This window comes from Hordeum vulgare, chromosome 2H, assembly GCF_904849725.1.
Source record: "Hordeum vulgare subsp. vulgare chromosome 2H, MorexV3_pseudomolecules_assembly, whole genome shotgun sequence".
NCBI classification, from domain to species: domain Eukaryota; kingdom Viridiplantae; phylum Streptophyta; class Magnoliopsida; order Poales; family Poaceae; genus Hordeum; species Hordeum vulgare.
In genome coordinates, this window is record NC_058519.1 from 58,363,651 (window position 1) to 58,379,983 (window position 16,333).

The window sequence follows — 16,333 nt, forward strand, 5'->3', positions numbered from 1 at the left end:
AAGAGAACCAGACACATAAAGCAACACTTCAATACCATCTGCGATTACATCAAGCAGGAGGACATAAATATTTGCAAAGTGCACACGGATCTGAACGTTGCAAATCTGCTGACTAAGCCTCTTCCACGAGCAAAGCATAATCAACACGAGAATTGTATGGCTGTTAGATTCATTACATTGTAAATCACATAGAGATGTGAAGCTAGATTATTGACTCTAGTGCAAGTGGGAGACTATTGGAAATATGCCCTAGAGGCAATAATAAAATAGTTATTATTATATTTCCTATTTCAAGATAATCGTTTATTACCATGCTATAATTGTATTGAATGGAAACATAAATGCATGTGTGGATATATAGAGAAAACAATGGACCTAGTGAGCCTCTAGTTGACTAGCTTGTTGATCAAGGATGGTTAAGATTTCCTAGCCATAGACAAGTGTTGTCACTTGATGACGGGGTCACATCATTAGGAGAATGATGTGATGGACAAGACCCAAACTATAAACGTAGCATATGATCGTGTCATTTTGTTGCTATTGTTTTCTGCATGTCAAGTATACATTCCTATGATTATGAGATCATGTAACTCACTCACACCGGAGGAATGCCTTGTGTGTATCAAACGTCGCAACGTTACTCGGTGACTATAAAGGTGCTCTACAGGTATCTCCAAAGGTGTCAGTTGAGTTAGCATGGATCAAGACTAGGATTTTTCAATCCATGTGACGGAGAGGTATCTCGGGGCCCACTCGGTAATACAACATCACAAACAAGACTTGCAAGCAATGTGACTAAAGAGTTAACCACGGTGTTGGGGATATTACCTGTGGGTAACCCACCCTTAGTACGCCGGGTCACCAAAGGGGCGACTCACCATTAATTATGCGTTCTATGGCCTAGGAGTTGTAGGGCGATTCAAAGGGATCGTGCGGATGATGGAACGTCAAGGAAGCTCGTGATCATGGGGAACACGACGACTTAGAGATAAGGAAAGCTACCAAGAGTAGGATGGCAGGACTTTGTAAACCCTAGGGCCTCGACCTGTATATAAAGGCGAGTCCTAGGGAAAGGTCAGGCGAGTTAGAGAGAATCGAGAGCTAGGTCAGGCGAGTTACGCCCTCCTTGTAATCGAAACCATTATCAATCCACACAAAGCAGGACATAGGCTTTTACCTCCTCACGAGGGGCCGAACCGGGGTAAATCTGAGTCTCGCTTTCGCTCACCCCCTTCGAGTCGCCACCAAGGTGCGATGGATCCATCTATAAGTCCTTTCACGAGGACATCTGCCGTCACAAAACCACGACAGTTGGCGCCGACCATGGGGCTAGCGCACGGTGGAGTTGAGTTCTCGAAGGGAGCCCTACCAGTGTTAGAAAGCTATGCGGTCGACATCAAGACTAAGAGCCGCCGCGGGAAGTAATACATCGATAACTCGCTATTGGATTCGGAGGCCGATTTCGTCGAGTCTGGCTACTGAGTCCCCTTCGGCAAGATCAACGTCTTCATCGGCATGATCGGGACCCCCGTTCCTGAGCCGGACACCTCCACCGATATCGTCGAGCCGGCCAGGTACGTCCTCCCCATTGCTCGGCGGAACAAGAGTCGCCAGGTTTTCGTCGGTTTTACGCAGGGAGACGACGCGCACGACGAAGTGGTGGGCCAGGAGATCACCCTTGTCAATTCCGATGGTGAGTCGTCCATGGGCGAGATGGAATCGATCCACCCTCTTGAGGAAGGACAGCTCGGGGGCTGTCATTGGCGATGGATCCCGAAGTCCTCGAGAGGTCTCGCCGACAAATCGCCATCTACATGGCGGGGTCAGCCCAGCCTCATCAGAATCCAACTGGCAACAACGAGACCGGGGGAACATCCAAGCCCCCAGCGCAAACCATGTCGGAGCTAGCGGTGGAGATAGCCAGCCTTATGGCAACCGCGATCACGTCTGAAAACCAGGAGTCGGTCAACGCCGAGCTAACTAAACTGCAGGAGGCGATGGCCAAGGCATAGTGTGACATGGAAGCAGAAGCCGCTAGGATCGAGAGACAACGAGCCGCGGTCGCGGCGGAGACGGAGCGGCTGAACACCGAAGGCTCGCGGCTCGAGATACAGCAGCGTGCGTCTGACACCGTCCATCAAAGGAGGCACAATGGGCGCGTCCCGGCCGACTTACACCCAACTCGCCTTCTCAACACTACGCGCACCCCCGGGGCGGGTCCCGATCGGCCTTTACAAACCGTACCTAGGGGAGGAGCGGTTCCACTGCCCAATCCGCCGTCGACTCAGCCAATGGACGCCCATGTGACTTGATTCCAGACACCGCGGGGTCACTTCTCAAATCCCGTCGACAATGTGCTGGCAGCGACCCGCCACTTGGAGTCCCTTCCGATCTACGGAAACACCCCGGCCGAGATAGAAGCCAGAAACGCCATCGAGATGCTAAAAACGGCCTTGGTTCAGCACGCGCAGTATTCCCATAGCCTTGATCGGCTCCATTCCACGCCTCAGGCAAGTCACACCAAAAGTCGCCATGAGGACTTCCCCGCAGTAACCAGCGGGCCGCGGCGACTCCCCCAACATGATCCGCTCGGGATGCCCAGGATATTATGGATGCAGCGCGAGCCGCGCGGTACATGGAGCAACCGACCATGGCGGGTCAGGCCTACCCGGCTTACACACCGTCGCCGCCCGCACCCCTGGACGGCGGAGGCAAACACATTGGAGTATCGTGTCTCGCGCCGGCTTTGCGCAACGAGCGCATGCCGAAGGAATTCAAAGGGCCCAGGAAGGTTCCCAACTACTCGCCAGACCTCGAGCCCGTGTCGTGGATCGAGAGCTATGAACTCGCGATGGATATGCTTGACGTAAGCAAGGCGGTATGTGCTAAATACTTCACTATGATGCTTGAAGGGACGACACACACTTGGCTGAAAAACCTGCTGCCCAACTCCATCAACACTTGGGTACAGCTGAAGGAGCGCTTCATCAAGAACTTCAGCGGGACCTACAAGCGCCCGATGACTATCGTCGAATTACAACACTGCATCCAGCGGCCGGATGAGTCAGCCCACCATTGGACCCGGCGGGTTGCAGAATTTATTCATTCACCGGAAGGCATTTCGGCGGCTTAGGCGATGTTGATCCTGGAGAAGAATTTCCATTATGAGCCTCTGGTACTGAAGCTAGGGAGACACAAGCGAAAGGTACATGACATGGGTGAGCTAATGGACGCCCATACCAGGTACGCTGAGTTGGATGACACCAAGGACCCTGGAGAGGGCGACGATAAAATTGTGCCGCCTGCAAGGGCGAGTTACAAAAGGGCCAATCCCAGTTCCAGAACCGAGGCAACAACCACCACGGCGGGCATGGAAAGAAGCGGCAACAGGAGGGTCCTACGGAATTGGTTGCTAATACTAATACCGGCAACGCAAAACCGCGTCAGAAGAAGCGGGGCTTTAGTGGGAAGAAACCACGTAACTACCATGAAATGCTTAAAGGCCCGTGCGCGCAGCACGCCATGGCTAAAGGATCGGCGACTCACTCGTGGGAGGATTGCTACGTGATGCAAGAGTTTTGGGCCGAAGCGCTCAAAAGAAGTCACGGCGGCGAGCAGGGCCAGCGGCAGGAGCTGTTGGAATTATGCCCTAGAGGCAATAATAAATATAGTTATTATTATAATTCCTGTATCAAGATAATCGTTTATTATCCATGCTATAATTGTATTGAATGAAGACTCATTTACATGTGTGGATACATAGACAAAACACTGTCCCTAGCAAGCCTCTAGTTGGCAAGCCAGTTGATCAAAGATAGTCAGTGTCTTCTGATTATGAACAAGGTGTTGTTGCTTGATAACTGGATCATGTCATTAGGAGAATCACGTGATGGACTAGACCCAAAACTAATAGACGTAGCATGTTGATCGTGTCATTTTGTTGCTACTGTTTTCTGCGTGTCAAGTATTTGTTCCTATGACCATGAGATCATATAACTCACTAACACCGGAGGAATACTTTGTGTGTATCAAACGTCGCAACGTAACTGGGTGACTATAAAGATGCTCTACAGGTATCTACGAAGGTGTTCGTTGAGTTAGTATGGATCAAGACTGGGATTTTTCACTCCGTGTGACGGAGAGGTATCTCGGGGCCCACTCGGTAATACAACATCACACACAAGCCTTGCAAGCAATGTGACTTAGTGTAAGTTGCGGGATCTTGTATTACGGAACGAGTAAGGAGACTTGCCGGTAAACGAGATTGAAATAGGTACGCGGATACTGACGATCGAATCTCGGGCAAGTAACATACCGAAGGACAAAGGGAATGACATACGGGATTATATGAATCCTTGGCACTGAGGTTCAAACGATAAGATCTTCGTAGAATATGTAGGATCCAATATGGGCATCCAGGTCCTGCTATTGGATATTGACCGAGGAGTCTCTCGGGTCATGTCTACATAGTTCTCGAACCCGCAGGGTCTGCACACTTAAGGTTCGATGTTGTTTTATGCGTATTTGAGTTATATGGTTGGTTACCGAATATTGTTTGGAGTCCCGGATGAGATCACGGACGTCACGAGGGTTTCCGGAATGGTCCGGAAACGAAGATTGATATATAGGATGACCTCATTTGATTACCGGAAGGTTTTCGGAGTTACCGGGAATGAGGAATGGGTTCCGGGAGTTCACCGGGGGGGGGGGGGGCAACCCACCCCGGGGAAGCCCATAGGCCTTGTGGGTGGCGCACGAGCCCTTAGTGGGCTGGTGGGAGAGCCCAAAAGGACCCTATGCGCATTGGAAGAAAAATCAAAGAGAAAAGAAAAAAAAAGGAGGAGGTGGGAAAGGAAAGAAGGACTCCACCCACCAAACCAAGTAGGACTTGGTTTGGGGGGGAGACCTTCCCCCCTTGGCTCGGCCGACCCCCTTGGGGCTCCTTGAGCCCCAAGGCAAGCCCCCCCCTCTCCCACCTATATATACGGAGGTTTTAGGGCTGATTTGAGACGACTTTTCCACGGCAGCCCGACCACATACCTCCACGGTTTTTCCTCTAGATCGCGTTTCTGCGGAGCTCGGGCGGAGCCTTGCTGAGACAAGATCATCACCAACCTCCGGAGCGCCGTCACGCTGCCGGAGAACTCTTCTACCTCTCCGTCTCTCTTGCTGGATCAAGAAGGCCGAGATCATCGTCGAGCTGTATGTGTGCTGAACGCGGAGGTGCCGTCCGTTCGGCACTAGATCGTGGGACTGATCGCGGGATAGTTCACGGGGCGGATCGAGGGACGTGAGGACGTTGCACTACATCAACCGCGTTCACTAACGCTTCTGCTGTACGGTCTACAAGGGTACGTAGATCACTCATCCCCTCTCGTAGATGGACATGGCCATGATAGGTCTTCGTGCGCGTAGGAAAATTTTTGTTTCCCATGCGACGTTCCCCAACAGGAGCAACCCGGCGCATCCGGGTCACGACAGGTCACGTTCAGAGGATTCCCCAACCAAGGACCACAGGGCGGGTCGCAGCACAATGTCGGCAAATACCAAGTTCATAACCAGCAGCACCACCCACCAGGAATGTTCCAACAACCCCCCCTCCCCCCCCCCCCCCGCGCAAGGAGACCCGCAGCGGCAGGAGGATCGGGGCGGGTTCCAAAATAATCCCAAACAGTTGAACAGCGGGCAATACCACGTGTTCACCAACAACACGTGTAAACGGTATCACAAGGTGAAGCATAGAACTTTCATAGCTAAGCCAGCGCTCCCTCGGTACCTTCACTGGTCAGAGCAATCCATAACGTGGAGCCGGGAAGACCATCCACCCCGAGTCGACAACCCTGGCGACTTAGCCCTTGTCGTGGCTCCCCAAGTCGGGGGATACGCCGTCTCCAAGGTCCTCATGGACGGGGGCAGCAGCATCAACATCCTATATTTCGACACTTTCCGGCGGATGAACCTCCTAGAGAAGGACGTGATGCCGTCATCTATGGTTTTCCAAGTATTGTCCCTGGTAAGTCGGCGTACCCGATTGGGCGGGTTAAGCTTAATGTGGCTTTTGGCACGGAGTCGAACTACAGGAGCGAGTCCCTTTTGTTCGAGGGAGTCAAGATCAAGAGCCGCTATCATGCGCTGTTTGGACGGCCGGCTTACGCCAAGTTCATGGCCCACCCATGCTATGTTTATCTCAAGCTCAAGATGCCTGGGCCCAAGGGTCCCATCACCGTTCACGGCGATAGGAAGATAGCCCAGGAGTGTGAAGAAGGAGATGCGGCTTACGCTGAGTCAGCTTGCGCGGCCGAGGAGCTCAAGTTTCACCAATCCCATGTCGACCCGGCGGACATGACGCCGCTCAAATGGCCGACTATCGATTCTGAGCCGCCCCTCAAGTTCAAACCAGCGGACGATACCAAGGTTATCGAATTTACGCCAGGTGACTCCGCCAAGCAGTTCACTATTGGGGCGGGTCTCGACCCCAAATAGGAAAGCGCACTCATCGAATTCATCCGTGAGAATCGGGACATCTTTGCATGGAAACCCTCTGACATGACGGGTGTACCGAGAGAATTCGCTGAGCACCATCTTAATACTGACCCTAAAGTTAAGCCAGTGCGGCAGTACCTTCGCAGGTTTAATGAAGAGCGTCGTAAGGCGATCGGACAAGAAGTAGCCCGGCTCCTTGCCGTTGGGTTCATCATCGAGGTTTTTCACCCAGAGTGGTTGGCTAACCCGGTCCTGGTGCTCAAGAAGAACGGCACTTTCCGCATGTGCATTGATTACACTGACCTTAACAGAGCCTGCCCGAAGGATCCGTTCGCCCTTCCCCGCATTGATCAAATTATTGATTCGACGGCGGGTTGCGAACGCCTGTGTTTCTTGGACGATTATTCAGGATACCACCAGATAAAGATGGTGGTCGAGGATCAGGAGAAGACATCCTTCATAACCCCGTTTGGAGCTTTCTGTTACGTGTCCATGCCGTTTGGGCTCAAGAGTGGGGGAGGGGGCGACTTACCAGCGTTGCATACAAAACTTCTTACACAACCAGATAGGCCGTAACGTCCACGCTTACGTGGACGACGTCGTGGTCAGATCTCACTGCAAGGAGTCGCTCTTGGAGGATCTCAAAGAAACCTTCGACAACCTGCGTGTTTACCAGATGAGGCTTAACCCCACCAAGTGTGTTTTTGGTGTCCCTGCGGGGAAGTTATTGGGTTTCTTGGTGTCAGAACATGGCATCGAGGCCAACCCGAAGAAGATTGAGGCAATTACTTCGCTTGGGAAACCCGCCACCGTTAACCAAGTACAGCGCATGGCGTGTTGAATCGCGGCCTTGAGCCGTTTCATAAGTCGCCTTGGGGAGAAGGCCATCCCTCTCTATCAGCTGCTCAAGAAAACCGATCGTTTTGTATGGACGGACGAGGCCGACGAAGCCTTCGATGCCTTGAAGCGGCAATTAGCTAACCCGCCAGTGCTGGCGGCTCCGGCAGACAAGGAATCTATGCTCCTGTACATTGCAGCCAATTCCAAAGCAGTCAGCGTGGCAGTAGTTGTCGAGCGAAAGGAAGAAGGAAAAGAATACCCCGTCCAGCGACCAGTGTACTTCATCAGTGAGGTCCTCACCCTCTCCAAAAACCGCTACCCACATTGGCAAAAGTTGGTTTTTTGGAGTATTCATGGCGAGTCGAAAGTTGAAGCATTACTTCCAGGAACACCCGATCACGGTCGTTAGCTCCGCCCCCCTCAGCGACATCATACAGAACCGAGAGGCTACTGGACGGATTGCCAAATGGGCCATCGAGCTTGGACCCCATTAGGTGCGGTATACGCCTCGGACGGCTATTAAATCTCAAGCACTCGTGGACTTCATCAATGATTGGACCGAGTTACAAATCCCTGAGCAAAGACCTAATCTTACATATTGGACCATCTATTTCGATGGGTCCAGACAGTTGGAAGGCTCGGGGGCTGGCGTGGTGATAACTTCGCCTCAAGGGGACAAGTTTTGCTCTGTCCTCCGGCTCATGTTGCCATGCACCAATAATGCAGCAGAATATGAAGCTTTGTTCCATGGGTTGCGACTCGCCAAGGAGATGAACTCACACGGGTGAGATGTTTGGGCGATTTAGATCTGGTGGCGCAGCAGGTTTCTGGCACCTGGAATTCACGAGACCCTCTGATGGCGGCTTACAGACGAGCTGTGTGAGATGTGGCGGGTCATTTCAATGGCTATCAAGTGGATCACATTGACCGACGGCTTAACGAAGCAGCAGACGCTCTTTCCCGCCTTGGTTCGCAGCGTAAGCCGGTTCCTCCCAATGTCTTTTTGGATATATTACATAACCCTTCAGTAAAACTGCCTTCGGAGGAAGATCTAGCGGTACCAGACCCCGAATCTCAACTCGTGGCGGCTCTCCATGCTACTCCATACTAGGCGACTCCCTACATGGCGTATCTAACCAGAGGTGATTTACCTGCCGACGAGTTGCTAGCTCGTCAAATCGTCCGTTGCAAATCCATGGTCATACACAATGGCGAGTTACACAAACGAAGCACCTCAGGGGTATTTCGAAGATGCGTTTCTTTTGAAGAACGATGTATGATTCTCAATGAGATTCATGCGGGCAACTGTTGTCATCATGCTGGATCCTGATCCTTGGTTTCTAAAGCCTTCAGACATGGGTTTTATTGGTTGACGGCTCACGCATACGCAGAGGAGATCGTTCGCTGATGTGATGGCTGCCAAAAGTTCGGACGCCAGATGCATGTACCGGCTCAGGAATTGCATATGATACCAATCACTTGGCCGTTTGTAGTCTGGGGGCTCGATATGGTCGGTCCGTTCAAAATGTCTTCCAACAAAAAGACCCATCTGTTGGTGGCGGTTGACAAATTTACCAAATGGGTGGAGGCAGAACTTGTTAGCAGTTGTGACGCTGATACGGCCGTCAAATTCTTGAAGAAGCTAATTTTCAGGTTCGGATATCCACATAGTATCATTACTGACAATGGTACTAACCTATCCAAAGGAGCCATGCAAGAGTTTTGTTCATGAGAGCATATCCGGCTTGATGTTTTCGCGGTTGCACATCCCCAGTCCAATGGACAGGCACAGAGGGCGAAACAGGAAATATTGCGGGGGATTAAGCCTCGGCTCATGGTACCTTTGGAATGCACACCGGGATGTTGGGTCGAGGAGTTGCCATTAGTACTATCGAGTATCAGGACGACTCCAAACCGCTCCACGGGTTTTACTCCTTTCTTTCTGGTCTACGGGGCAGAAGCGGTGTTACCAAGTGACATCAAACATGATTCCCCACGAGTCGCCGCCTACGTGGAGCAGGACAACGAGTTGGCGCGACAAGACTTGCTGGATGCCTTGGAGGAGGAATGTGACTTGGCCGCATCACGGTCGGTGATTTACCAACAGGACTTGCGCCGTTATCATAGTCGCCGGTTCAAGAGCCGAGCTTTCCAAGAAGGCGACTTAGTGCTCCGTTTGATTCAAGATCATACCGGTATGAACAAGTTGTCATCTCCATGGGAGGGACCGTTTGTCGTCACCAAGAATCTTCGGAACGGCTCATACTATTTGATGGATCTTCGCCCGGATCGGCCAACTACAGAGGTTGAGACAACTCGCCCGAGGAACATAGCCCATCTGCGGCCTTACTACACTTAGAGCCATGAGCTCCCTCTTTTTTATTTATCAGTTTTTAGCAAATTTTAATCCATGAATTATGAAAGCAATAAAGCCGGCACCCATGAAATTCGGGATCCTTTGCCGTTTCAGCTTTCGACAGCATGAGTCTTTATTGTTCTATAAGTCGCCCAAACCTGGATGCTATCAAAGTCAAAGAGCGTAAGTCGCCATGCTGCACTTGCTTCAAAACTAGGCTTTGATAACCGCCAAAGAGGACCAACGTTGCCAAGTCGCACGGTTCAAACATATGCGCCTTATATGGTTTTGAGAAGTAAACCAGCTTACCTGGGGGCTACTAGTCCCCAAGTCGTTTTGCAGTAAGAGCGTATACGCTTCTATAATCCTATGCCTGGTTTCTTCCTAAACCATAGGTCACTTGGGGGCTTTCACTCATTGAGTTCAGCCTGCATACCCTCTTGGCTAGCAAAAAATTACCGCATTACAAATGGTTATACTGGACTATGTGTTGAACAAGTCGCCACATGGACCTATGTACTCGAGGCGAGTCAATCCGTTATTTGGACCCTGAACTCGTCTTGGTTAAAACATAAAAGGTACCGGCCAGAGTCACACATGGAAAATAGAGAAACCATTGGTTCATTGAACCTGCTTCACAGAAGCTTGACTCGCACCTGATCAGCCGGTCTAAAACAACAAAGGTTTTTTGCAAGAGCATCCTAAGGGTAACACTAGAGTTTTGCATACTCGTCTTATCCTATCGAAACTCATTGAGTCGATAAATTTTTTTACTTTGAGCCGGCTTTGATTATAACTCACCCCGGCTCATATTTCTCGCCATAACCCGGGGGCTGATTTATCTCTCGCCATATCCCGGGGGCTAATTTATCTCTTGCCATGATCCAAAGGGCTGGTTTATTCCTGGTCATGCACTTGCTGAATCGGCTGATGTTTTCCTAACATACTAGGACAAATTTTGCGACATTTCTTGGTTTATGAAAAAAAGTTGCAGGCGAGTCATGCATAAGATTCAAGGACTACAAGTGGTTCTATCCAAAAACAATATGGCATGTTTGGTGTTACACACACACTAGCAAGACTATTACATGGCTCGCATGGCCAGAATGGGTATCATCCCCCAGTAAAGGAAGGATCCATGGGCGAGTCAGGCCGCCGCCGAGTTGCCTTGTCTTGAGCTCTCCCTGCCTTCAATTCGTAAGTCGCCCAGTGTCGTGGGTATAAGTCTGACAGTAGATGTGTAGGGTACGAAAGGATGGGCAGAGCTTTAGCTACGGCGAGGTTGTATGAGTTCAGGCCCCTCTACGGTGGAGGTAATAGCCCTACGTCTCAGCGCTCTGGGAGCTTGTTGTCGAGTGGAATATAGATTAGAGTGAATTGCCAACCCTTGCACCAGTGGGGGAGGGCGGCTTATATAGAGTGCGCTACCCTCCACAACGGTTCTGTGCACAGGGGTGGAGTAGTGGCAAATAAATGCCTACGTTACAGGTAACATATGTCTTAAATGCTAATAAAGGCACATGGAAACATACGACTGTTTCCCTCCAGGGGGGTTACGATGCACAGAGTGGAATCCAGTCGGTTAGTTTGTTACACTCTGAACGCTCATCTCCGACTGGATGGTGGAGGATTTGTTACCGACTTGATGATGGGAAGTCCATAAGATAGTCGGAACTGACTAAGGGTCTTATCCCTTATGAAGGGTAGCCCTTGGGTAGGACTTATAGGCCAGGCCTATGACCCTACCCTAGGACTATAACCCCATCATTAGTCCCCGAGTGGATTGGGGTTGGAACGACGAAGCGATGTTTGAAGTATGGATCCGACTGGTACGGATGCGATTTTGGCGTTGCTTGCCTCGATCCATTTTGTCTTCTTTGTCCAACGATCCGAGTGGAAGTATTTGTGAAACGAACTGTCGAGAACCGAGTGCTTCCGTGGTATCTTCTGACGTGACCAGTCAACTGACAGCGGCGGATTTTCTGGGATCCTCAAATTTCTGTAGCCGCGCGCTCAGCGGGGATGACGACATCGCGCTCGAGTAGTACCTGACGCCTCGATTACCGCGCCTTCATCTTCTCCACTGATATCGCCGCGACCGGTCGGGGGATAAGATTTCGGGGCCACTTGCTAGTGACCCAGTCGGAACCTTATTTAAACCTCAGCGGCGAGGGTTTTTTCGTTACACTCGCCGGATATCTTGCACTTGCCTGCCCCACTTCTCTCGCCACCTCTTGCGCATCCCAAGCTCCTTCCTTCTTCTTCTCCCTCGCGGATCCGCAGCCTCCGCCATGACAAAGGGGCAAACTAGCAAGCTAGAGGCGAAGAAGAAGAAGGGGAAGGCGGTGGCTCCTGCCCAGCGGCGGCAGCGAACGCTACCGGCGGGGTGGATCCAGGGGGATTTCCTCCCCTCCACGATGACGGAGGAGAACCTGTTGGAGTTGGTGGAGCATGGGATGATTGCGCACAAGCCGTGGAAGTTGCCGGCGGAAGGCGAGACCGAGCCGGCGCCCCGGGAGGGGGAGCGCGTCTTGCTGCTGAGCCTTGTGTACAGAGGTTTCTCTCTGCCTCCTCACCCCTTCTTAAAAGGTATCATGAACCACTTCAGGGCGCACCTCCACCATTTTCCTCCCAATGCCATAGCTCATCTCTCTACCTTCGTTGTGTTGTGCGAGTGTTTCATCGGTTGTCCTCCCCATTGGGGGCTTTTCAAACATATCTTCTCTGCTAGATCCCAGACCATCAAACGGCTTAGCCAGTCGGATGACAAAACCCACCTCTCCAGCTCTCCGGAGGCTTAGGCTTCCAAAAGAAAAGTAAAAGTAGCTATCCTGCTCTGCAGTTGAGTGAATCTGTTAGGAACTGGCAGTCGACATGGTTCTACTGCCAGGACGTTGCTTGCCCGAATGCTACCACTCGACTCCCTCCTTTTAGCTTAGACCGACTCGCTCCTCCTAGGCAGCTCGCGCTCACGAAGGCGGAGAAAACCCAGATCCAGCCTCTGGTCGATGCGCTTGTAGAGGTCGTCCGAAGGGGGGTCACTGGCATAGATTTGCTGGAGGTTTTCCTGGGTCGGCGTATCCAGCCTCTGCAAGCTCGAGACCATGCCATGTGGCATTACACAAGGCCTGAGGACTCCACTCATACTAACGTCGAGTGTGTGACCGGGGAGATGGTGGCGTCGTGGGTTCTCAACATCACTGGCGCCTGCGAAAACCCTAGAGGAGCTCGGCGAGTGAAGGCCTTCCGGGCGGACAACCCTCCTCCAAACGCAGTGAGTACAACTTGTCGAGTGCACCCAACTGTCTTAGGTTTATTGCTTTCTTGAATCGCTGTCTGACGTCTGATGTCGTCGACTGTATCTTGTGCAGGAGTGGACTAACTGGTTTTCTCCCGTCTCGAACGGGAATCCGGCTGAGGAGGAGGAAGGCAGCCAGGAGGGCAGCGTGGAGAGCGGCGAGTACGTCTCCGACAGTGGGGAGACGGAAGAGGAGTCCGCAGAAGAAGAAGAGGCAGATGAGGAGCAGACCTCGCCACCTCCACCGCCAGAGCCTCGGACTAAGCGCCGTCATGAACCTGTGGCTCCTTCAGCTCCTCCACCATCCTCGAGTGTGCCGCCAGCTGCTCCGGTGGTACCGAGTGCTTCGCCAGCCGTTCCCGTGGCTCCGAATGTTCGGAGCACAAAGAGGTCCAGGGACTCTGCTGCTGAACCTGCGGGTCAGCCCTCTAAGGTGGCTAAACCGAGTGGATCTAAGCCTCGGAAGGCTGTGCCGCGGATGAGGGTCACAGTTCCCGTCACCTCAACGTAAGTGCATGGTTCTTCTATCTTCTTTCAGTATTTGATCGAATCTCTGCTTATTGGTCGAATGAATGGCACTCGACAGAGCTGCTACCTCTGCCACCTCTCCGGCACGCCGAGGGGACGATCCCATGGACATGGACAACGTTGTCACATCCCAGCCAGGTGCATCGCGGCGATTCCGAGAGTTTATATTACTTCATCATGAATTCTGTCTTTGGTCTTGTCTTTTTCCTGTGGTCTCACGCCGTTCGGTCGGGTTTTCCTCAGAGGTGACCTATGTGGAGGAGGGCGACCAGAGGAGGTACGAGCAAGCTGTGGTGCCTGTCATTGAGGCTGTTCCACCGGTTACCACTCTCGCCATGGACGCGCCGCCGACTGAGACGATGCCGTCGACTGAAACGGCGCCGATCGCTGCTGAACCGACTGGAGCAAGACTTGGGATGCCCCAGGAGCCTCCTACGATGCCAGGCCTGTCGACTGTCGAGTACAACGTCCAGCACCTCCCAGAAGATCAAGTGGGAGCTGCCAAGGGGGCCATGGTGCAGGCGGAGCTGATGGCTGGAGAGGCCAAGAAGGCGTACGACTCCATCGCGTCCTTGTACAAGCGAAGCTTGGAACTCCGGGACGATATCCGAGTAAGTGGGCTAGTAAGTATTTACTTTCCTCTTGTAACCCAGTGGGTGTGCTCGGATAGCGTACGATTTTTTGCAATGGGTTCACTCGTAGTGAACCCAGTGTGTGTAGTCCCCGAGACTTCTGTTGAGTGCTTGCACCGGCAGTTGTCTTTATACATGTTCTTTAACTTGATCAGATCGAAAATTAATCTGTTCGAATTTAATAGTTGGGGCACTCAGAGTGCACCTACTGGATGAGTTCCCGAGAGTAATTTTACTCAGGTCGGGTAGTAGTAGCCTCATAGGCTTTTTTGTTGTCATGTAGCTCAATAGGGCGGACCTGTTTGAGTTTCATGCCAGTGGGGTCACTCTTAGTGAACCCACTGGGTGTAGTCCCTGAGACCGCTGTCGACTGCTTGCGTCGGCAGGGGTCTGAAGAACTTAGAATTTTTATTGTTGTCCTTGTTGAATTTGTCTGACCGTCTCTTGGCGATGACTTGCAGAAAACTTGCGAGATGGGGACAGCATACGAGACTCTGAGGGCTGAAAAGGTTCAGTTTGCTGGTGAACTGGATGCAGCAATGGTTGCAATGGCTGGTATGAGGGATGTTCTAGTGGAACGAGAAAAGTCCTTGGAGCAGGCCTGTGAGGCAAACAAGGCATTGACTGCTGAAGTGGAGAAAATGGGGAAACAAAGGATGGAGCTGATGGGGCAGATGAAAATGTTGAACACGCGGTGCATAGCACACGAAAATTACGTTAGTGACTCGGCCCGGAAGATGATAGCGCTTCTGGGTGGTAAGTTCTGTTTTTCCGAGTGCTTGTGGACTGTGCATTTCATTCGGCGCTTAGTGGTTGCTCGTCCTGTCTTTGCAGTTTTTTGCATGGACGCTGAGGTTGAAGCAGCTCACGTTGAGCGGTCGATTCTTGAGAACATTCCACTCGGCGAGGACGCCAATCGAGACCTGCTCCGAGCGCACATTCGTCTAGGCAAAGTTGGACCTTTCATCGGTCGAGTGAGAGAAGTCGTCGGCCGAATCGACAAGGAGATTTGGCCTAAAGACGAGTCTCGGCACGAGATGGAAGGCTTGATGACTCGGCTGGAGGAGGCCCCGAACCGAGTGCGGTCATGGAAGAAGTTTGCGGCTCGCTGTGGTGCGGACGTCGCTCTGTCTCTGGTTCGAGTGCATTGCAAGGAGGCGCGCGAAGAGAAGCTGAAGGCGTTGCAGGTCGCCAACACGAAAAAGCTTCGATTCGAAGACTTCATGGAGACTTTCCTTGAGAGCGCCACCCGCATCGCCGACGGATCGACCTCGACACGTTCGTAGAGCCTGCCAGTCCCAGCGCCAGTCCTGACGATGTTTGAGAAAACTTTTACCTCGGTATGCCGAGTGTTGGTTGTAAGAAACTTTGGCCACTGCTGTTGGCCGTCACATTCTTGGTTCGGTGTGGATAAGCTTGATCTACACCGAGCCAACTATCCTTAGGTGAACTTTGAATTCGAATCGAATCTTTTGCTCTTCTTTTGCCAAAGAGTTGTTGATATGATTTTGGCTCGTGTTTTTTGTTTGGCGTTTCTTGGTGAAGCCAATGGCAAACATGCGGAGCGTGTAATTGTCAGTTGTCTTGACATCTGCATGAGCCTCAATGAGGTTCTGCTACTCATGTATTTGTCAGTGGTCTTGACATCTACATGAGCCTCACTGAGGGTCTGTTGAGTCCCCGAGTGTATCTGTAGGATACAGTCGAAGGCATTTGAGTACTTAGGCGATTCGTGATCGCGGCTAAGTCTTCGAGTGCGACTGTCAAGTCGTACTCGGAGCGAGTTGTTACTCATGTAATTGTCAGTGGTCTTGACATCTACATGAGCCTCAATGAGGTTCTGCTACTCATGTAATTGTTAGTGGTCTTGGCATCCACATGAGCCTCAATGAGGGTCTGCTACTCATGTAATTGTCAGTGGTCTTGACATCCACATGAGCCTCAATGAGGGTTTGCTGAGCCCCCGAGTGCATCTGTAGGATACAGTCGAAGGAAGCTTTCTATTTAAGCGATTCTTGATCACAGTTAAGTCCTCGAGTGCGACGGTTAGTGCACGCTCGGAGAAAATTTGTACTTAGGCGATTCTTGATCACAGCTAAGTACCTGAGTGCGACGTGAAGTGCACACTCGGAGAAAGTTAATACTTAGGCGATTCTTGATCGCAGCTAAGTCCCTGAGTGCGACGTGAAGTGCACA